Raw genomic sequence first — 7501 nt, 5'->3', positions numbered from 1 at the left:
GGCTACAGGCATGGACTACGGAGAACAAGGTCACCATCAACCACACCAAAACCTTAGTCATGCACATCAATACCGCCACCACTCCAGTGCAAGCTCCAGCAATAACAGTGGGTGCCCATCTTCTCCAGCTGGTGCAGTCTGCCAAACTACTGGGTGTAACTATAGACAACAAACTGGACTGGAAGGCCCATGTAAATAACACAGTCAAGGCAGCCTCGTACCGTCTCTACATGCTACGACGACTTAGGTCACTTGGGACACCCACGTCAGAGCTGAGGACCATCTACAACGCCTTTATTCTCCCCAAATTAACTTATGCGTCACCAGCCGGGTCGTCTTCTCTCAACTCCACCCAACAACGTCGGCAAGATAAGGTACAGAAAAGGGCCTGCAGAATCATGCTCGGCGCAGAATACTCCGGCTACATCAACGCTCTCTCCACCCTGGAAATGCCATTCCTCAGTGACCTCCACCACCAAGCACTGGAAAGGTTTGGCAGCCAACTAATGCACCACCCTCGCCATCGCCACCTCCTGCCACCTGTAGCCCCCACCCACCTCGCACAGTCCGCCACTACAACAAAATTCAGCCCATAAGAGCCCGCACCGATAGATATAAGAACAGCACCATCCCATCTATTGTTAAAATAATAAACAACTCCTCATTTATGTACTGTACAGCCCTGTAAATGTATTCAATGCATATTATATCATTATGTCTAAATCAAATGTAAGTCTGTATATTTTCAGCCACCGGCTGCAACTCTATTAATAAACCGTTTATTGTTATTATTATTATTATTATTATTAACGATACCCAACCCCCACTAACGATACCTAACTCCCACTAACGATACCTAACACCCACTAACGATACGTAACCCCAGTAACGATACCTAACACCCACTAACGATAGCTGACCTCGCTGACAATGGCCATAATCCAAAAGGTAACACGTTTTTATTTTCATTTTCTTGTATGCAAATGAGACGACGTTCAACTTATCCAACACAATCAACGTAAATCAAGGTTATGCAGCGTACTTATTATTATTTTTTATATACCAGTATAGGCGGGTACTTACGGTGGGTAGTAATGAAGGCAGCGTGTGGGGCCGTCCTTATCCAGGGCCGAGTGGGGAGGATGAGTGGGGGGAAGAGAGGTGTGAGTGGGGAGGATGAGTAAATGGGTGGAGTGGTATGAGTGGGGGTGAGAGGTGTGGGTGGGGAGAATGAGTGAAGGGGTGGAGTGGTATGAGTGGTGTGAGTGGGGAGGATGAGTAAATGGGTGGAGAGTGAGTGGGGGGGTAGAAGAGGTCTTAGTGGAGTGGATGATTAAATTAAGAAAAGAAAGTGAGAAAAACAGACAGACAGACAGACAAAATCTCTCTCATAGGCATAAAAACCCTGATATAAATATTAAGCCTCTCCTTTGACCTGTCTGTCTGCCACACACACACACACACACACACACACACACACACACACACACACATATATCTTATTTGTATCACTTATGTTACTTGTATATTATTTGTAATTCGAAATCCATTCCCCAAATATGTGACTGTATATTTTCAGCCTTCTGGCTGCCAAGCTCTTTCAATAAACCGTTAATTATTATTATTATTATTATTATTATTACACACACACACACACAGTCTAGATTCTTTAAAAGTACAGATATAGACAATATATCTAATTAAGAAACTCAGGTATGATTAACGTGTGTGTGTGTGTGTGTGTGTGTGTGTTTTCATAGGGTTCAGTATGAGAGATAAAAAAAATCAGAGGAGGATACTGGCCCTGGGGAAAGCTGAGGCGGTATGACCCCAGGGAAGACCTAGACCACACACCACACTGAGGAGGAGGAGGAGGAGGATGGGGTGAAGAGGGAGAGGAGGAGGGGGAAGGGGAGTGAGGAGGAGGAGGAGGAGGAGGAGAGGTGAAGAGGAAGAGGAGAGGAGGAGGAGAAGAAGACAGGTAAGAAGTGTGACGCAAACATACGAACCAAACCAAATTTACAAAACACTTAACCACCTGAAGTGTATAAAGATCATGCAAAACAAAACAATAAAAACACAACCATTTAATAACCCATACCACACTCACAACCTACACGCAGGTATCATCATAACCCCTCCCGACACACACACACAACTCCTGAAGGTGAAAATACTCTCGTCTTAAAAGGTCCCTCACTTGTATTCAGCGATCGTAGATGCTCACACTGCGTTACTAATAATTTACGAAGGTAGAATTTAATACAGTACAGTAACCATTTGTGTTTTAGATTCAACACCGAACGAAAAATGCCACTCGTGTTTAGGTGGTTGATTGGGCAGGGTATCCCACACACCTGGATTTTGATATTAAGGTGAAAACACAGGTAATTTGATGTTTATATGGGGGAAATAAACATCTAATGCCATTGGAATTTCCCCACTGTCACTCTGTTTCCATCACACCTGGCTATCTTTCACTATCTCCACTACACCCAGATATCTCTCACTGTCTCTCACCAACACACCAAAACATCTCTCACAGCTCCAAAAAAAGATTATTAAGTCACTCAGAATTTGCCACCAGTTCCATTACATTGGCGAATAATTCATTAATACCAGAATGACCCAAGTCAACAGATTAAATTACAATCATCCTTTATCATACCAAACTAGATCATCATTCCTATTGTATGACCTTTAGAATGATTATTATTATACACGGTGTCTCAGAAAAACGTACACACTAGGTTACAGATTTGTACGGTGTTTCTGTTATAACACTAGCCATTCACACGACCTACACGACTATTTGTAAAGCAGTGTGTACATTTTACTGAGACACTATGTAAATCTGTTCAGGTATAATGTGTGTGTACATTTTACTGAGACACTATGTAAATCTGTTCAGGTATAATGTGTGTGTACAATTTTCTGAGACACCTTTAGTTAAATCTCTGTTTAAAGGAATATATGGAGAGGAAAGTCCGTTATATGGAGAGAGAAGTCCGTTATAGAGATAAAAGTCCGTTATATGGAGGGTTCACTTGTATATCGTTCTAACGCTCATACTAGCCTCAGAGAAGAGACTGATATGCATCACTAATCAATTTCTTCAGACTTAATACAACAACCTGTCTACTTCCCCTCGTCGACTCATAAAGAACAAGATGACAAATCGTACACACTTCAGCCTCTGCCTTCAAGATGTTGGGCTAACGAGGCAGGATCTTACCTCAGGTGAGAGAGAGAGAGAGAGAGAGAGAGAGAGAGAGAGAGAGAGAGAGAGAGAGAGAGAGAGAGAGAGAGACCAACTTATCCCCCAGCAAGAGTGGTAGTCTACCCCCAAAAAACTATCTGTACCCCTCAGTCAGATAAAAGCATAATTATAATGATATCAAGATAACAGTGATGACTGACGTATGAGCCACATCAGAGGAGGAATGTGGGTGTGGGTGGGTGTGGATCATCAGGTGTAATCATGGGGTGGGTGTGGCAGTGATATGGGGGCGGTGATACGGGGTGGGGCAAGGAGGTGGTGGTGGGGTAACACAAACACACACACACACACACACACACACACACACACACACACACAAAAATAACTCCTGTATTAACCTCAATGTGTTAAGTCACTACTCACTATCAGACGCTCGTTGTGTCGTCACCTGACACTGATGACGTGGCCCAGGTGACACGTGTTACCTGAGAGAGAGAGAGAGAGAGAGAGAGAGAGAGAGAGAGAGAGAGAGAGAGAGAGAGAGAGAGAGAGAGAGAGAGAGAGACTATTTTCACAGCACTAATCTTTCACCACACCACCATACCACTATCACAGCACTAATCTTTCACCACACCACCACAACCACCTCACCTCACCGCCTTTTTTCCTTACCTATACCTGCAGGCTTGGCATTAGCATAAACAAAAAAGCTTCATAATCACATAAAAGCCGATATTAATTATACGGACTAATAGCCAATCAGCCACTCCTAATTTATACACCAAGGTTGATATCACCTGTCTTGTTAATTCCGTAGGTTCAAGGGAACATGGTATATTGTGAGCTCGTTCGGTGGTTCACGGTCGTTTGGGTTGTAACTAGGCAATTAACCCCCCCTCCCCTTGTGTACTGATGTTTTAGTTAAATAAGATATTAAAATTACCATAACGAAATAAATATGAAATAAATTTTAATTACAATTTTCCTTCATAATAAAATTGTATTCAGTAATTTATATGAACTAATAAGAGTAATTTTTAAATATAATTCTTCTTAATGATATAATATATTTAAACATTTATCTCATTTAAATAATATAAACGAAATATATTATAAATACTATATAAATTCAGTGATTTAGTGGGGTATTATTCAGTGCTCTATTATTAACATACACTTCTAATATATCACATAAGAAATTCATATAACCTCAAGTTTAAGTTATACACATCATAAATATAAATTAATCTGGATATATATAAATTATAGTGGCAAGGAAACACAGATATATATAAATTACATAACAATATTCTTCCTATATAAACACTATTTAATAAGACTATATCCGCAATGGTGGAAAAATATACCAAACTATAATACTTCCTTCAATAAGAGTGTAATATAGACTCTGACGTTATCTATATAAAGTCTATCTAGTATTACATAGATCGGTAATATAATTTTCTCCATAATAAACAACAGAAATATATTTTGTTTACATTTCATTCGGGGATATTTTGGTGGATTAGATTTTACATGCACGACTACAGATGAATTCAATACACGGAACTAACCTCGAGAGGGGAAAATCAAAGGTTGTCATAATACGATTAAGATATATAATGAAAGATACATAATGCAGGTTAATGAGTTCTTATAGTTTCATTAGATAATAATATATAATGACTTAATCTGTTGAAATTCATAATTCTTTGTTGGGTCGTGATGGGAAAACACGTCATGATATTCGTTTTTATTTATGTATTTATTATATTACGTTACTTTAGTGAGGATTATTTATATAAGAGAAATGTATTATATTTATCAGGGGATATTTCTAGAGATAATGAGTCTTGGTGTTGATGTTCGAAGCTGTACCGAACATCACTGATTCACTACATATTTATCTATGGGTAAGACCAACAGTTCAAAAGTTCGTTTCAAAAAGTTCGAAGATTCATTTCAAAAGTTTAGAAGATTCATTTAAAAAGTTCGTAGAGACATTTACTTGTCATATATCAAAGAATTTCTAACAAAGTAGCAAAAACGTTATAAAAACTATTAATAATTTTTATCAACATTATTTTCACCCAAACATTAAAATTTCATCATCCGTAATATTTTAGTTTCTTTTTAAAATTTCCCAATGACGAAGAAAACTGAAATTTAAAACATATTGGAAAAACATTTAATATTATGAAGCTAGACGATATTTAGCTGAACTTAAAACCTATTACAACATTTTATATAATATTAAGACATAAATCGAGAAGTGTTGAAAGATTGAAACATACATAGAGATTACTCACTGAATTATGTAACCAGAACTGTATTTAGTCTAACCTGAAGGCTAATGTGTTTCTGTATCCTGGTTCCTGTAACACCCCAAATACCACCCCACCCCCAACTCACTCCAGTAACATAGTTATTATTGAAAAAAATATACCAATATAAATCAACAATATTGCATATATCAGGTTTAAATTAATGAGAGAGGAGACGATGGCATTAACATATAATAAAGGTTAGTTCCCAATATAAGCTAATCACAGGTGTCTCTGACGTAATCAAGGTGTGCAGGTGAATTCACGACTCTGGCCAGGTAATAGTATAGTTGAGGATGACGCGTCTTCGCCTCTATTGCACTTTCACTCAAATCTTTCGTGTTTTAGGCCAATTATCGTTAAATTCTTCGTTATTATCTCGTTGGTAGTTTATAGTTTAACAAGTAATGACTATAGTTAGTATCGATTGAACTGAGAAAAGGTTTCTAGTTTTGCACTAAAATAAATTTCAAGTTTTAAAATAAGAATCGATTCTCCTATAAATATTCCTTCACATCTGGCGTCTAAGTACCAAACACTTTGAGGTACCTCCGGCGTGACTTCAACAAGGATCTAATCATTAAAATACTAATAAAAAATCGTATTCTCAAGGCACAGTCCCCTTCACTTGTGCGTTTACAGGGGCTCGTCAGGTTTTGTGCAGTGTGGCAGCCCTGTGTGTGTTTCCATTCGACGGAAGGAAACTCATAATAATAAACATACTATGGAATCAAATTAAAACAATATTAAAAAAATATATATTTCAAAGATAATGATTTGTGGAATGTTTATATGTCGAGCCCCTGTAAACGCACTAGTGAAGGGGACTGCACCTCTCCAACTGAGACCTATCGCTATATTGTGATCGATTAAACTAGTACGTCTGTTAATTTTCACCACTAACAACGATTAATTACTTACTATTACAACCTTAATTACAAGACCTACACTACCACACACACACACGCACACACACACACACACACTCACACACACACACACTTAATAATAAAATAAAAGATTAGGTCAATAATTTTCACTCACATTTAGTTGACGTCACAGCGGCTGAAGACGATCCACTCTGAAATAAAAAAAAGAATAATTAATTAAATGAATAAATACATGTAAAATAAATTGATGTACAGTGAAACCTCTATTTAGCGGAATATATGGAGAGAGAAGTCCGTTATATACAGGACGGTCCGTTAAATGTATTAAAAGGGCCTCCATGTACTATTGTTGTTATTGTTGTTATTGTTGTTGTTTACCGCCACACACACACACCCGCCACCCACCACCACTATCCAACCCAATTACCACCATCACCACAAACAACGCTACCTACCACGATCATCAACCACCATTACCATAAAACCTAAACCACCTACCACTACCATTATGCTCCTCCAACAGCACTATATCTTCACTACCATCGTCAGATACTCATAACCACAACTACAACCATTTCATGACCTCATATTCATCACTATCACTATAACACGACCGCATACCTGTTATTACACACACACACACACACACACACACACACTCATCATTAATCTTACTATGATATACGATACGACTAAAATACTTCTCGGATCTACCATCTGTCTCAACCACGGTTATGTGTGTGTGTGTGTGTGTGTGTGTGTGTGTGTGTGTGTGTGTGTGTGTGTGTGTGTGTGTGTGTGTGTGTGTGTGTGTGTGTGTCCAAGCTGGTCTAAGGTGTGGTCACTGGTCAACGCATTACTAAATAAATTCTCGTCAACATCATGGTTATTGACTGTGACCAATGAGAAACCTTGTAGATCATTAACCCCCCTGCAATTCCTCCACTGTCATTGGTCCAAACTATAGAATGTACAATTACGGTCAAAATTCCCTATACACTTGGCAATACCTGGCATATACAGTCACCCCCCCAAAAAAAACTATCTGTACTATGGGTGATCGATGA

At 38.6% G+C, this 7501-nt stretch overlaps 1 long non-coding RNA gene across 1 annotated transcript in view; it reads right to left on the bottom strand.

Moving 5' to 3' along the window:
- LOC121877630 overlaps nt 1-7501 on the bottom strand; it is a 52400-nt gene that overhangs the window by 22863 nt on the left and 22036 nt on the right. The window contains exon 2 of the long non-coding RNA XR_006091030.1: nt 6589-6625. This is a non-coding gene — a long non-coding RNA (uncharacterized LOC121877630). The remainder of the gene's footprint in view (nt 1-6588; nt 6626-7501) is intronic.

Source organism: Homarus americanus, unplaced genomic scaffold (genome assembly GCF_018991925.1).
Source record: "Homarus americanus isolate GMGI-L3 unplaced genomic scaffold, GMGI_Hamer_2.0 scaffold40919, whole genome shotgun sequence".
In the NCBI taxonomy this organism is placed as follows: Eukaryota; Metazoa; Arthropoda; class Malacostraca; order Decapoda; family Nephropidae; genus Homarus; species Homarus americanus.
The sequence above is the reverse complement of the archived record's forward strand: the minus strand, read 5'-3'. Positions and strand labels throughout refer to the sequence as shown.